This window comes from Balaenoptera borealis (genome assembly GCF_965194805.1).
Source record: "Balaenoptera borealis genome assembly, chromosome: 3".
NCBI classification, from domain to species: domain Eukaryota; kingdom Metazoa; phylum Chordata; class Mammalia; order Artiodactyla; family Balaenopteridae; genus Balaenoptera; species Balaenoptera borealis.
In genome coordinates this window covers 123,190,160-123,206,613 of record NC_138866.1, presented here as the reverse complement: position 1 = coordinate 123,206,613, position 16,454 = coordinate 123,190,160, and the positions used below count along the sequence as shown (strand labels likewise).

Below are 16,454 nucleotides of genomic sequence, written 5' to 3'. Positions count from 1 at the left end.
CCAAAATAAGGACCCAACATGATTATGAGTACATACTTTTCCCCCTAGGATGCAACTCCTGTTATGAATCTTAAGTACTTTGCTATGTATTTACTGCTTCAACAATTATAGAGCACCTACTCTGTGGCAAATCTGGCAGGATCTATGCCAGGGCTAGGAATACAAAAACAAATGAGAAACAGGTCCTTGCCTCTCCCCTGGAAGCACACAGAAAGAAGGAAAATAAGTACAACACAGGGATTTATAATGGAAGATAGCATGATGTGGTGGACTGACTATTCGAGGAGGGCAGAGAGGTAGAGCAGACAGTAAGAAAAACAACAGGATAAATATAGTACATTCTCCTGGAGCAGCAAGTCTCTTTGATGTAAGTAACTTAAAACATTTTAATATTAATATACTCATTATAAGCAGAATACAAATTACATGAAAGATGCAATAAACTACTTTAAAATTCATGGGCCATTTTGGGTAAGAATGACTATCCAGAGTTAGAATTTAAAGTAATATGACTAAGCAGAAGGATAGCCGCGTTAAGTCAGAGACCCTCTTAGAATTGAGCAACTCACACCACCTAAAGGCTGGCTTTTTGGCTCCACCTATCCAAAAACCCAACACTGGCTGGGTGAAAATTCAGTGAAACACCACTGGATGGTCAAAAAGATTCTGTAGGACTCTGTTACAGCCAGCCTACACCTCTACACAGCCTCTATAGGGGGCTTCAGACATGGCAAGAAGGCTTGCAGGTGACTGAGGAATCCTCAACTTACTCACTTGCTCGGTCAGATTAAAGTCACCTGTAATTATACAAAGGAAGTCTAAGAAGACCAGGAAAAATTATACACTGGCTCCAACTCCTACAGAGATGCTTAGTTAGCAAAACTGCTGATGCCCTTTCAGAAGATCAGCCCTTGGGGAAGTTACACAGGAAAAATGGAGAGACCTATGAGAAACACCTGCGGTGACAAGGACCCATTTTGAACTGGTATGTGTGGAATGGTGGCTTTGAGGCAAGAGGCAGCCCACCAAAGCCATGGGATAACAAAACAGAAAAAGAACTACTGAAGTTCTGGTTTTGCTTTTCTTGTGTCCCAGCAATCATGTGCACACGACATGGTCCCACATATGGGACAACCTCTGGTCTCTGGTCCTCAGGAAAATAGGAGCTGAGAAAAACAGCTGGATACACACTAACCTCCCCTGGCTGCTTCTTCACATCACCCTCTGCTCCTACACAAACCTCTTCCTCAAGAGAAACCCCATATTGTATGGGGTTAGGAGTGACTGACTTGACTCAAGCTCTCTGAGGCCTGGGGCTCTCTAACTCCTACCCTGATATCACTGGGACATAAACCTGATCCTCCCCACAGAAGCACTGTCTGACAGAGTATAATATCAAGTACCAAAGAGTAAATGTAAAACAGGATGTTTTAGTCTGTTTGAGCTACCATTACAAAATACCATAGACAAGATAGCTTAAACAACAGAAATACTTCCTCACAGTCCTGGAGGCTGGAGGTCTGCAATTAGGGTGCCAGCACGGTCAGGTTCTGGTGAGAGCTCTCTTTCTGGCTTGCAGATGGCCACCTTCTGGATGTGTCCACATAGAAGACAGAAAGGAACAGCAAGCTCTCTGGTATCTAGTCTTATAAAAGCACTAATCTCATTGAACCAGGGCCCCACCTTCATGACCTCATCTAACCCTAATTATCTCCCAAAGGCCCCACCTCCAAATACCACACATTGAACGTGAGAGCTTCAACATACGAATTTGGGGTAGGGGGAATGACATACAGTCAGTCCATAACATCTATTTTTTTTTAAAAAGGTGAAATTTGATCCTAACATCATACCATACGAAAAATCAACACCAGATGGATCAAAGACTTAAACATCAAAAACAATTTTAAAAAACTTAGTGGAAAAGATGACTATCTTTTGACCACAGGGTAAGGAAAATTTTCTTAAATAAGAGAAATTTGACTATACTAAGAACCATTGTTCATCAAAAAATACCTTCAAGAAAGTAAAAATACAAGTTATAAACTAGCAAAAAGTGTTCACAATACACACAACTTGTAATGCACTATTATCAAATAACATATAAAGGAGTAACACACACATACACACACAATCAGAACATGGTCAGAAAAATGGGCAAGAGACAATGAAGAGGCATTTCACAGCAGAATGCAGCATATAAGAAACACATGTACGAAAAACTGTTCATCACTGGGGATCACAGATTTTCAAAGCAAGACCCTGTGTCATGAAAAACCATGGAAAGCTTTGTAATGGACCAAAAAACAAAGAAACAAACAAACAAAAACTAGTCAATCTTCTCTCAAGTTCACACATACATTACCTCCATCTTTCATTGCCTTTGAGCAATTTTTCAATTTGATGAAATGTAGAAAATTGATGATAATGTGAATTATTCTTGTGTACAACAGAGCAAATTACTTGTGTCCAGTGGATTACAATTGGTAATTGCACAAGAGATATACCAATTTTTGCATTTATTTGAAAATTTTATTTCAGCATTCCTTTACTACACATAAATGAGTAGCTCTTCAAATTTCCCTTTGAACTGATTTTAACGTCTTATCAGTTTCCTCAATAGTGAGTTAAATAAAATACTTGAGAAGTGCTCATTTTATCTGTATGAGAGTCACAATTATACCTCCTTTTAAAAATCCTTTATGACCACAATTAAAATTCAACATCACCCACTATGATTTAAAAAACAAAAACAAAAAAAAACCTTTCAGCAAACGAGGAATAGAAAGGGTTACTCAACCCAAGGATAACATCTTCACGGTGAAAGACTGAAAACTTTCTCCCCAAAATCAGGAACAATCCAAGGATGTCTGCTCTCACCACTTGCATTCAAAATTGTACTGAAGGTTCTAGTTAGTAAATAAGGCAAGGGAAAAATGATAGGATGATAGAAAGAATTAAAAAAAAAAAAAAGATAGGAAGAAGTAAAACTATCTTTACTTACATACATATCATAGTTACATAGTAAAGCCTAGAAAATCTTAAGAAAAAAAGGCTACTAAAACTTACAAAGGCCAATATACAAAATTAAATGATATACTAGTAATGAACAACTGGAAATGAAACACTTTTAAAATGCCATTACAATAGCATAAAAAAATCAAAGTAGAAGACTTGTACACTGAAAACTTAAAAAACTACATAGCTCTTGAGAAATTAAAGATGATCTAAATAAGTGGAGTGAGATATCATGTTTATAAAGTGTTAAGATGTCTACTCACTCCAAATTGACCTGTGGAGTAAGTACAGTGTGAAGCTAAATCTACAAACGTTTTTTCAGAAAATGAAAAGCTGATCCTAAAACCTAAGTGGAAAAGTGGATTTTAATATTTAAATGAAAATACAAGGAGCCTAGAAGAGCCAAAACAAATCTTTAAGAAAAACAAAATTAGAGAACTAACACTACCTGACTTCCAAACTTATAAAGCTACTGTAATCAAGATAGTAAGGTATCAGCAAAAAGAAGAAAAATACATCAATGGAACAGAAGACAGAACTCAGACACACACATACACAGTCAACTGATTTTTTTTTTTTTTTGGCTGCATTGGATCTTTGTTGCTGCACGCAGGCTTTCTCTAGTTGCAGTGAGCGGGAGCCACTCTGTTGCGGTGTGCGGTCTTCTCACTGCGGTGGCTTATCTTGCTGCGGAGCACGGGTTCTAGGCACGCGGGCTTCAGTAGTTGTGGCACACTGGCTCAGTAGTTGTGGCTTGCGGGCTCTAGAGCGCAGGCTCAGTAGTTGCGGCGCACAGGCTTAGTTGCTCCGTGGCACGTGGGATCTTCCCGGACCAGGGCTCGAACCCACGTCCCCTGCATTGGCAGGCGGATTCTTAACCACTGTGCCACCAGGGAAGTCCCTGTCAACTGATTTTTGACAAAGTCATCAAAGCAATTCGATGAGGAAAAGAAAGTCTTTTCAACAAATGGTACTGGGAAAACTGGTTATCCACATGCAAAAGAATGAAATTGAACCCTCACTAGCACGATATACAAAAGTTAACTCAAAATGGATCAAATACTTAAATGTAAGACCTAAAACAAATACCTAAATGTAAGACCTTTCTCTTATAAGAAAACATACGGCAAAAGTTTCAGAGCATTGGATTTGGCAATGATTTCTTGAATATAACACCAAAGGCATAGGTAACAAAAGACAAAACAGACAAATTGGACTTCATGAAAATTTTTGTTTTGTGCATCCAAAGACACTATTCATGGAGTAAAAAGGCAAGCCACAGAATGGGAGAAAATATTTGCAAATCATATGTATGATAAGGGATTAATATCGAAAATATATAGAGAACTCCTAAAACTCAACAACAACAACAAAAATAACCCTATTCAAAAATGGGCAAAGGACTTGAATAGACATTTCCCCAAGAAGATATATGAATGGCCAATAAGCACAGGAAAAGATGCTCAACATCACTAATCATTAGGGAACTGCAAATCAAAACTACATCTCACACCCACTAGCATGGCTACTATGAAAAAAATAGTAAACAAGTTTTGGCAAAATGTGGCGAAACTGGAACCCTTGTGCACTGTTCAGGGGAATTTTAAATGGTACTTCAGCTGTGGAAAGCAATATGGTGATTCCTCAAAAATGAAAACAGGGGCTTCCCTGGTGGCGCAGTGGTTGAGAGTCTGCCTGCCAGTGCAGGGGACATGCGTTCGAGCCCTGGTCTGGGAGGATCCCGCGTGCCGCGGAGCAGCTGGGCCCGTGAGCCACAACAACTGAGCCTGAGCGTCTGGAGCCTCTGCTCCGCAAAAAGAGAGGCCACGATAGTGAGAGGCCTGCGCACCGCAATGAAGAGTGGCCCCCGCTCGCCGCAACTGGAGAAAGCCCTCACACAGAAACGAAGACCCAACACAGCCAAAAATAAAAATAATAAATAAATAATAAATTAAAAATTAAAAAAAAAAAAAAATGAAAACAGAATTACCAAATGGTCCAGCAAATCCACTTCTGGGTATAAACCCAAAACAACTGAAAGCAGGATCATGAAGATATATTGGTACACCCAAGTTCACAGGAGCATTTTTCATAATAGCTAAAACACAGAAGCAACCCAAGTATCCATCAACAGATGAACAGATAAGCAAAATATGGTATATTCATATAATGGAATATTATTCAGCTTTATAAAGAAAGGGAAAATATACTACAACACAGATGAACCTTGAGGACATTATGCTAAGTGAAATAAGCCAGTCACTAAAAGACAAATACTGTATGATTCCACTTACATGAGGTACTTAGAATAGTAAAAGTCATAAAGACCGAAAGCATTATTGTGGTTGCCTGGGACTGGGGGGAGGGGAAAATGGGGGTTTGTTTCACAAGATGAAAGGAGTTATGGGGATAGATGGTGGTGATCGCTGCACAATGTGAAAGCATTTAATACCACTGAACTGTACACTTAAATATGGTTAAAATGATAAATTTTTTGTTACGTATATTTGACCACAAATTTTTTAAAAGGCATTAAAAAAGAGCGAGAATGGGAGGAAAGAAGTTTGTGATGGTGAGAAAAGATGATTTTTTTAAAAAAAATTGATAGAAATCAGAATAGTGGTTTGCTCTGGTGAGGGAAAAGAATGTCAAGGAAGGAGCCTAAGGAAACTGAAGGGGTAATAAAAATGTTCTAAATTTTTATAGGGGATTGGGTTATATAGGTATATGCACATGTCAAAACTCACTGAACTGTATATTTAAGATCTGTGCATTTTATTGTAAAGTTGAAAATTATACCTCGCTTTTAAAGTTTTTTTAAAGATCACAACTAGATACTATTTTAGATCATTCAACTAGCAAAATTTTAAAGTCTGAAAACACCAAGTAGTGGAGAGACTGTAAAACAACAGGATCTCTTATACACTGATGGTAGAAGGATAAAATGGGGCAATCACTCTGGAAATAAACTTCAGAGTATCTTTTTAAGTTTAATATTTACTACTGATACCATATGACCCAGCAATTCCATTCACAGTTACGTACCCAGGAGAATCTCTTGCACATGAACTATAAGAGTCATGTACAGGAATGTTTCTTGCATCAGTGTTAAAAATAGCAAACACCTGAAGTCAGAATTTTTTATCACTCAAACCCAGAAATAAATTGAGCATGATAACTAAGGGTATCAGTTTCAAATATTGACGATGTCTTTATGTTTTAAAGACAACTCAGTTTTAGTATGTATATATTATCAGTTTGTCAAGGTGTGTGTGTACAGAACAAATCCAAAATTAAGGCACAGAATTAAGGTACTATAATGAATTTTTATTTTAAAAGGTAGAATTTATTCATTCAGCATGGCTTTTATGAGAGTAAAGATTGGAACTTATCTAAATGCTGGTTACATCATCTATACTATATTCATACACAAAATATCCTGCAACTGTAAACATGAATAAAGTAGATCTAAATATACAGAAAGATCTCCAAGTTATGAAAGGAAGTTGAAAAAGGAAGAAGTAGAACAGTACATTCTCATGGATTAAAATAAATTCCATATAGATATTTTTAAATTTATATTTATATTTGCAAAAATAATTTGAAAGCTAATAAACTGCTAATGGAACTTTCTTCTGAAAATAAAGACAGGGGATCTAAGGTGAAAGGAAGACTTACTTTTCACTGTAAATCCTTTGGTACCATCTGAATTTCTGACCACATACCTGTTTTTTCAATTTACATGGAGGGAGGGGAGAAAGAGGCTCTCAGACTTTCATGTTTCTGGCAAGCAACCTCTCCCATGCCTCACAGCAGATATGCCAAACCTTCACCACTCTCTTCAAACTCCATATCTCACCCCTGTTGCCTCCCTCCAGAACATCGCCAACCACAACATCACCAAGCCAAGGACCTTGTTTTCCACTTCAGAGAAAAGGGGAACTGCCTATATTTCCTAATTCATTCCCATAAATTTATCTCTGGCTACATCCATGGGCATATCCTTCCCTCAGAAGAAACAGGCCACTTCAGGCAAATTCGTATTCTAGATGCAATCTTTCACCTCTGCAGGGCAGCCTATTCTCTGTGTCATTCCTCTCTCCGCTTCCACAAGCTTGCTCGTAACTGGTCCCTTCTCCCACCAGCTCTGTACATACACATGCTCAAAAGTCTCTCCTATATTAAAAAATATCTTATGCTCTCCTCTATGTAGCACCCTAAACTCATTCTTCCCCTTCACAGTTACACTTCTCACAACAGTAGTCCTTACTCCCTGACAGTCTCTTCTTCTTCATTTCCCATTCACTGCTCAACCTACCAGAATCTTGTTTCCGTCCCCACCACTAAAAAAACAAAAACAAAAACAAAAACCACTCTTGCTACTCTTGCTAAAATCACTAAAAGACTAAACCAATAGTCATTTTGTGAACCTTATTTTACTATCTCTCTGCAGTATCTGACACTGCTGACTTCTGCCACTCTTCTTTTTTTTTTTCTTAAATAAATTTTTATTTATTTTTGGCTGCGTTGGGTCTTTGTTGCTGCGCGCGGGCTTTCTCTAGTTGCGGCAAGCGGGAGCTACTCTTCATTGTGGTGTGCGGCCTTCTCATTGTGGTGGCTTCTCTTGTTGCAGAGCACGGGCTCTAGGTGCACGGTCTTCAGTAGCTGTGGCTCGCGGGCTCTAGAGCGCAGGCTCAGTAGTTGTGGCGCACAGGCTTAGTTGCTCTGCGGCATGTGGGATCCTCCCGGAGGGCTCGAGCCCGGGTCCCCTGCAGTGGCAGGCGGATTCTTAACCACTGCACCACCAGGGAAGTTCCTGACACTCTTCTTGAAACCCTCTAATCCCCTGGCTTCTGTGACACATCTCTCTTCTATCTCTACGATATGCACTGGAGATTCAAAGATGTATACGACAAAGTCCCTGACTTCAAGGAGCACAGATTCTAAAATGAGAGAAATATATGCAAACAATCACAACACAGTGAAATAGTACTATGATAGTTATAGGTACAAAGTGCTGCGGTAGCTTCATGATGGAGAAAGAGAGGGAGCATGCATTCTAAGAGGCAGCAACTAGAATGTACAAAGGCACACATACAAATCAGCATGGTATGTACAGGGAATTTAATTGATAATCGTTCAGCATACAAGTTTTGAAATCTGATTCTACTATTTACCAGCTCAATGACATAAAATAACAATCTCTATTTCAAAGGACTACTATGAAAATTAAATTAAATAGGGTCTTAGCATAGGGTCTGGCATATATTGAAAGGTCTCAATAAATGTTAACTCTTTCATGACAAAAACACTGAACAAACTAGGAATAAAAGGGAACTTCCTCAACCTGATAAAGGGCAGTTAGGAAAAACCCACAGGTAACATCATACTTAATGCTAAAAGACTGAATTCTTTCCCCCTAAGATCAGGAACAAGATGAGAATGACTGCTCTCACCACTTCTATTTAACACTGTGCTGAAGGTTTTAGTCAGGGCAATTAGGTAATAAAAAGACATAAAAGGCATCCAGATTGGAAAGGAAGAAATAAAACTATCACTATTTGCAGATGACAAGATATTAAATATAAAAAAATTCTAAGTAATAACTACTAGAACTAATAGTTGAACTAATAGTTCAGCCAGGGTGCACGATTTAAAATCCAATTACATTTCTATACTCCAGCAATGAACAATCCAAAAACAAAAGTAAAGAAACTATTTCATTCACAATACTATGAAATAGAATAAAGGACTTAAGAATAAATTTGACAAAAAAAGCACAAGACATACGTTGAAAATTATAAAACATCATTGAAAGAAATTAAAGAACACCTAAATAAATGAAGAGACCTCCAATGTTCATGGATTGGAAGGCTTACTACTGTAAAGTTTCCAAACTGATTTACAGTTTCATAATACAGATCAACACAGTCTCTATCAAAATCCCAGACGGATCTTTTTTTGTAGAAATTGACAAGCTGATCCTAAAATTCACATGAAAATGCAAGGGGGGACTTCCCTGGTGGTCCAGTGGTTAAGAATCCATCTTGCAATGCAGGGACACCCGTTCAATCCCTGGTCTGGGAACTAAGATCCCACATGCCGTGGGGCAACTAAGCCTGCACGCCGCAACTACAGAGCCCACGCGCTCTGGAGACTGTGCGCCACAACTAGAGAGAAGCCCACATGTGCACTGCAATGAAGAGCCCGAGTGCCGCTACTAAGACCTGACGCAGCCATAAAATAAATAAATAAATATTTTTTTTAAAAAAGAAAGAAAATGCAAGCACCAGAGGAGTCAAAACAACCTTGAATAAGAACAAAGTTGGAGAATTCACACTTCGCGATTTCAAAACTTCCTACAAAACTACAGTAATCAGACAATGTGATACTAGCACAAGGAAAGATGTATTAATCAATGGAATCGAATTAAAAGTCCAGAAATAAATCCTTACATTTATGGTCAACTGATATTCTTTAAGGGTGCCAAGATAATCCAATGGCCTAGGACAACTAGATATCTGAATGCAAAAGAATGAAGCTGAGCCTCTACTTCACACCATACATAAAAATTAACTCAAAATGAATCATAGACCTAAATTTAAGAGCTAAAACAATAAAACTTACATTTAGAAGAAAATATGAATAAATCTCCATCACGTTGGATTAGGCAATGGTTTCTTAGATAAAACACCAAAATCATAAGCAACAAAAGAAACATAGATAAAATTTAAAACTTTTGTGCTTTAAAGAACAATATTGAAAAAGTGAAAAGACAACTCACAGAATGGGAGAAAATATTTGCAAATCATATATTTCATAAGTGACTTGTATCCAGAATATATAAAGAACTCTTACAATAAAAGGATAACCTAATTTTTAAATGGGCAAAGGATTTGAATAGACATTTCTCAAAGAAAGATATACAAATGGCCATTAAGCGCATGAAAAGGTATTCAAAACATCATTAGCCACTAGGGAAATACAAATCAAAAGCACAATGAGATACCACTTTACATCCATTAGAATGGCTGTAATTTAAAAAAAGAAAAAAAGGAAGAGGATAATAACAAATGTTGGTGACGATATGGAGAAACAAATCCTCATACATCACTGGTGGGAATGAAAAATGATACAGTCACTTTGGAAAACTGTTTGGCAGCTCCTCAAAATGTTAAACATAGATTGACCAAATGACCCAGCAATTCCACTCTTAGGTATGTACCCAAGAGAAATGAAAATATGTACACACAAAAACTTATACACAAATGTTCATAGCAAAATATTCATAATAACCCAAATGTAGAAACAACCTAAATGTCCACCAACTGATGAACAGATAAGCAAAATATGGTACATGCATATTTCAGAGTCCAGCTCCTGACCAAGAAATCGATGTGTGACTTTTCCAACCCAACCATAAATTACTACAAAGGCCCTGGCAGGCCTCACATAGGAAATCTGCCCTCCCCTGACCAGACTTGGTGCACAGCCAGTGCACTGCAGTCTCTGAAGAGAGTTGCAGTCAAGGACCCAGGCACCCCTGACTGACCATGCTCTTTAGCACAGCTGCATCCCTAGCCCAGGTACCTTCTTCCAGAAGTTTCTTTATATGTGGCCTGCAGCTGAGGCCTTTCTTCAGGTGCCTCTTCTGAGATCTTCTCATTAGGGAGGAAACATTAAAGACACTTTTTCTCTACTCTGACTCAGTACTTTTCCACTCCAAGTCCTTCCGTCTCACCCTCCAACCAGCCCTGGGTCCATAAAACTGCAGGAACCTTTTGTTTGGGGCTCCCTCAGCAGTGAGACAACCCCCCCTCCCACCCTGTACTGATTCACCTGAGTGAGAGGGCCTGCACTTTCTCAGGTTTAGCCTCTTGCTTATACTATCTCAGTAAGTGAATAAAGACTAGAATGTTACTTTCATTTTGGAATGTTGTTTTTAATCAGCTACCTTGACACCTGGAAGCTCAGCCCTTACCGCTGCCCCCCAACTCACTTCTCTCTCACAAGCTCAGCTAAACTCCTGACACATAAAATAGAATATTATTTAGCCATAAAAAGGAATGAAGTACTGGTTCATGATGAACCATGGATGAACCTTGAAAACTTTATGCTAAATGGAAGAAGTAAGTCACAAAAGACCACATACTATACAATTCCATTTATATGAAATGTCCAGAATAGGCAGCTCTATAGAGAGAAAGTAGATTAGTAGCTGCCAGGGACTGAGTAGAGAGAGGAATGGATAGTGACTGCTAATGAGTTCTGATGTCTCTTTGAAGTGATGAAAATATTCTAGAATTAGACTGTGGTGATAGTTGCATAACGCTGTAAATACAATAAATTACATCAAATTTAAATGGATGAATTTCATGGTATGTAAATTATTCTCAGTAAAGCTGTTTTCTTAAAATGTTAGTTCCTAACATTCCTAGAGCACTAGTGAGATGGAAAAATGGATATAAAGCAGATTATACTGCTCTGTAGGAGTCTAAAATATCCTTTGAACACTGTAAAGGTACTGAAGGATTCTGAGTCATGGACTGACATGATGACATTTATCTTTTAGAAAAAGCACCCTCGTAAGTGTGACAAGAATGGCTTAGAGAGCAGCTGGACTCAAGGTGGAAAGACCAGATGATGGACTTATAATGGTACATTTAAAAAATTAAAAGATGAAGAAGATTTGAGCCAAGACATGTAAGAAAAGGGAAAGAGCTATGATACTATCTTTAGAGTGGAATGCTATCTACAGAAACCAAACACTAACATACTAAAGGATATATCCTTATTTTATAAGCCCCCCCCCCCAACAAACAGAGGGAACTAGAGAAAATAATCAACTCCAAGAGAACAGAGTGGTAGAAAACTCTTAATAACTGAACTATTAAAATAGTTACCAGTTGTTGTAATCTATGACTTAACTAATTGAAGGTTTGCCTTCAAGAATATCAGATTATAATGCCAATATCTTTCTCAAGTGCGTGTCAGGGAACAGCAGTGTGAACTCCAAACTTTGAGTATAAAAAACAAAGGAAAAATTCACTCAAAACTATTTTAATTGCTAGAACCAGCTTCATTTGTTTCAATCAAATGTCCTACAAACTAAAAGTAAGCATGCTATATATGTAGCTTTATAATAAATAGTATTTGCCTCCTATTAAAACTCTCAGAGGACAAGACATTAAATTTTTAATGCCTTAAATTTTTCAGAAACAATTATTTCTCATTATAAAATATATCTTAAAAGGCAAATGTATTTATAAAATAACTCACCTTAGGTTTTCAGACAAATCCACAAAGAAATGTCTACAGCATAACTTCCAGTTTAGGCAGATACCTGAATTGAAAAAAAGGAAAAAGACATGGTCAATATGACTAAATCTGAGTAGGGAACTTCATTTTTTCAAGAGGAGAACCCTAACTTGACCGTTTACCCCCTAAAATTTTGTGCTCAAGTTGTTCTTCAGAAGCCTGTAAAATGTCAAGGATATTAATTCTGCTAGACTTTCTATTGTCTATAATTTAAACATTTTGACAAATCTTGAAATATAAAATTTATCAAAACATATACTATATTAACAAGGGTGAGGGGGATCAATTCAAGGAAAATAGTTTTTGTTCACCTGCTCAAGTTTTCAAAACAGAAGGCATTTTCTAGAAGTCTGCACTCCCCATAATACCACCACCATGACCTCCTATCCTCACAAAAACGACAGAATTCAAAAATCTGGAAATGTAAAAGTAAATCAACAGCATGTGTTTATAAAACAAGTAAAAGGAAAGATTAAATAAAACAAATGGCTAATAAGTTATGAAAATTTCACCTACATTGGCAAAGGAAATCAAATTGAGATATCATCTTTCATCAATAAAATTTGAGTTGTTTTTTAAATAAGATGTTAGTTATTAGTGCTGTTCCAGTCCTCCTCCTTCCTAGACTCACAGTAGAATTGCACTTCACTGCCCTGTTTCAACTTAGTTCTGGCTACATGACTTGCTTTAGCCACTAAAATGTACATAGACATGATATGAGATATTATTAGGCATAAGGTTTAGGAACCAGTACACAACTGGAAGACCTACCCACTGCTGCAGTGATTATGGAAGGAAATAACCAGATGGAGCTCTGATCAGGATGGTTCACTAAATGACTCCAAAGAGAGAGAGAAGACCCCCTGCTGATATGTGTTAGACATGTAGCACGAGCAAAAAATAAACTTTGTTGTATTAAACCACTGAGATTTGGGGGATTGTTACTATACCATAATCTACAGCTATACTGATAGCTACAAATTATAATGTAATATAATAACATAATTATAGTAATATAATGATACAATATAATGGGCATCTTTGCACATACCACTATTGTGGTAGTGTAAATATGTAAAGTCTTTCTGGAAAGCAATTTTGCAATACACAAGAGCTTTAAAAAGTTCGAACCCTTTGACCTAGTAACTTCTCTCTCGAAACTCTGTCCTAAATAATAAAAAATCCAAAGATTTATATCATAGCACATTTATGACTGTAAAGAACTGGAAATAAACTAAAAGTTCATGGCCCAATTCAACATTCATGACACCATCAAGAAGCTTATAATTCAATAGAAAACATAGTTCAGGTACATACAAAAAAAGTAAAAAGTAAATATCCCAAAAGTGCAACAAACAAAATGTTATAGAAATTCCAAAGAGTAAAATGTCAAGGGAAATGTTTAGGTAAGGTTTTGGGAAAGCCTTTGATAAGAAAAGGGGGCATTCCAGGAAGTGGAAATGGAATGAACAAAGGTACAAAAGGCGCAATTTGTTACAGCAAGGATTCTCACCATCTTTTTGTTTCCCTAGATCTGGCTCTAGCCAAGTGATAGCATACAGAATGTCCTTAATTTCTAAAGTAACTGGGCTACCCACAATATGAAATAAGTAAAAAGAAAAACACAGATGTAATATGCTGGTTAAGGTAATCAGTATTCAAAAAGTAGACAGTCTACACCTTCTTAAGTTTTCCGATAGCCTTTGTGAACAACAACAAAAATACAACACACCTGCAAAACCAAATGTAAATTCTGTGCATTTAAGGCTGACTGTTATTTTCATAACATTAAGCATATCAAAAGAGCTGAAAGTTTTCAAGTTTTTATTATTTTAGCTTCCTTTCTACTGAGTAATTTTATTCTATGGACAGCAAACTTTGCTATTCAGCTCACTCCATACCTAGGGCCTAGTAGATGCTATCTAAATACTTGTTGAATTAATATTGGAATTTAATATACATTTCACAGAAAATACTCCTCATTTCTAATTATTCAGAGTAATGGGAAGTAGAAAGAAAATAAGTAACATTAACTGAAAATGCTGTAAAAAATGAAGCCATAAAAGAACTTAAACCATTATTTCAAAACACTCCTTGAAGCAAATAATCTGTTTACCAGTAACTCAAGCCTTTATTGTAGCCTTTGTTGTTACGCTACACACATACACCATCAAGACAGTCATTTTTACTAAATATAGCTTGAGGGAAAAAAATCACATAATTTGATACCTAGAAAAATGCCAGTAGTTCACCTTTGTATTCCACACAATTCCTAGCACATAGTGGGTGCTTTCAAATCATTCATTGAGTTGAACAGTCACAGAGAAAATGTTTATTCTGCTGTCCATATGAGTTCATTATATTTCAAAGGTGTGAGTCATCAACTCTGACAATAAAAGTAGAACTTACACCACTACAAATCCTTGACATATCTTAAGAGCTCTCAGAAATGAGAAGAAATATCCATAGACATGTTCCTTAAGTTACACAAGTATAAGAAGATACAGCATTTTCACTGTAGATTTGCTCTATTTAGATGGCTCTGAATTGAATTATTCAAGCATATACAAATACAACATTGAAGGGGTCCACATACTTGCTCCTGACAGTCTGGAAACAAAAGCTGCTATTCAGATAAAAGATGATAGGCAACAGGAATCTGACAGGCCAGTAATTTACTTCCTTTTCCACACGTTTGAATTTGTAGGCCTCCACAGTTATTAAACAAAATTAGTTTCATGATGTCAGCCAAAAAGCCTCATGGGCAACAGTTTTATGTCATTAAAAAAAAAACCCACCATCCTCAATCTGTATGAATTTGTGTTTGCTCATTAGAAGCCTCTCAGTGAATCAGCAGAGAAGTTTTTTCATTGCACTCTTGCTCTATCGATCTTTAGTATAGCCCTGAACTGTAACAAGTCCCTATTCTAGCTTCTTGCCCTACACCTAAAATAATTTAGATATAGTTAAAGAAACTAAGTATCAAACAGTCTAGCAGCTCTTTACCAAAAATGGAGCAATTTCAAAGATACAAATGTGGTCTTAATATATATTTATTCAGCTTAAAAAATCAAAAGTCAGAGAAAGACATCTTCATCTTCCATCTCTCCTATTTGTTCATGTCTGAATCCACCATGCTCTTTCACACTCCTTTGCCTTTGCAAATGCTATTTTCCCCTCAGCTTGGTTAGAAACTCCTCCTCAAATCTGACTATGGCAAATTTCTAGTCACCACAGAAGTCTTCACTAGTTTTCCCCCAAAAGGCTCATGCAAACCTTCCCCTATGTACTGTCTATACACTTGCATTAAGTACTTCTCAAACTGGGTAGTAAATCTGACTCTACAGTCAGAGAACTGAACACCTCTTGGCAGAGCTAATATTCAGCTGGTACACACCAGTACAGCCTTAAGGGTTGTGCTGAAATACTTCCGTAATATGGTCTGGCAAACAGTCACTGCCCCAAACTTCACCAGCTCTAAGGTACCTGCTGATGGCCCAGTCTTCCCACCATCATCACCACCACCACCATGCCAACTCAACAACAAAAGCAGCAAAGCCTGATGCAGTATAAAGAATGCAGGGGTCCTTCAAGACCCTGAATCCAGTGCTATGGCCATCTTGATTGGCTGGTGTCTGTGTTGTAGTGACTGACAAATACTCTGAATATCATTCCTGCCTCTTTGCACCCAAAGCCTAGCATATGGTAGACCTTTAATGAACTGTTTTTTATCAAAATAATGAATGAATTAATACCAGCTCTACTCAATGACCCAAGGCCAATGGGTATGCTGTCAAAATTATGCAGACAGTGATCAGACTGGCAAGAAAAATCCAGGTCCTTAAGTACAAGACAGGAAAAGTGGTCAAGTCTGCCTATTTTCTATGCTTGTCTTCAGCCTCTGATAAAATAAATGCTTAATTTGACAATGTGGGCAAAAATCTTCAATGTGATACTTTATAGAGCATATGATTCAAGGTTTTTTTTTTTTTTTACATTATTAAGCAAAGTTTAAAAACAAAGTTCTTATAAAAACCATACTCCCTATAAAAATACCACAGTGATCACTGAACTCTAATCAGTGTCTTGAACATGAAGACAGGTATCACTAAGGAAGA

The 16,454-nt window shown here is 37.2% G+C and overlaps 1 protein-coding gene across 9 annotated transcripts in view; it reads right to left on the bottom strand.

Annotated features, from left to right (window-relative positions):
- The window catches only part of PEAK1 (pseudopodium enriched atypical kinase 1), a 297,677-nt gene that overhangs the window by 233,405 nt on the left and 47,818 nt on the right, over positions 1-16,454 (bottom strand). For all 9 annotated transcript variants that reach the window (XM_082386956.1, XM_082386957.1, XM_082386950.1 and 6 more), the window contains exon 2: positions 12,298-12,361. The gene's annotated coding sequence lies outside the window, so the exon portion shown is untranslated. The remainder of the gene's footprint in view (positions 1-12,297; positions 12,362-16,454) is intronic.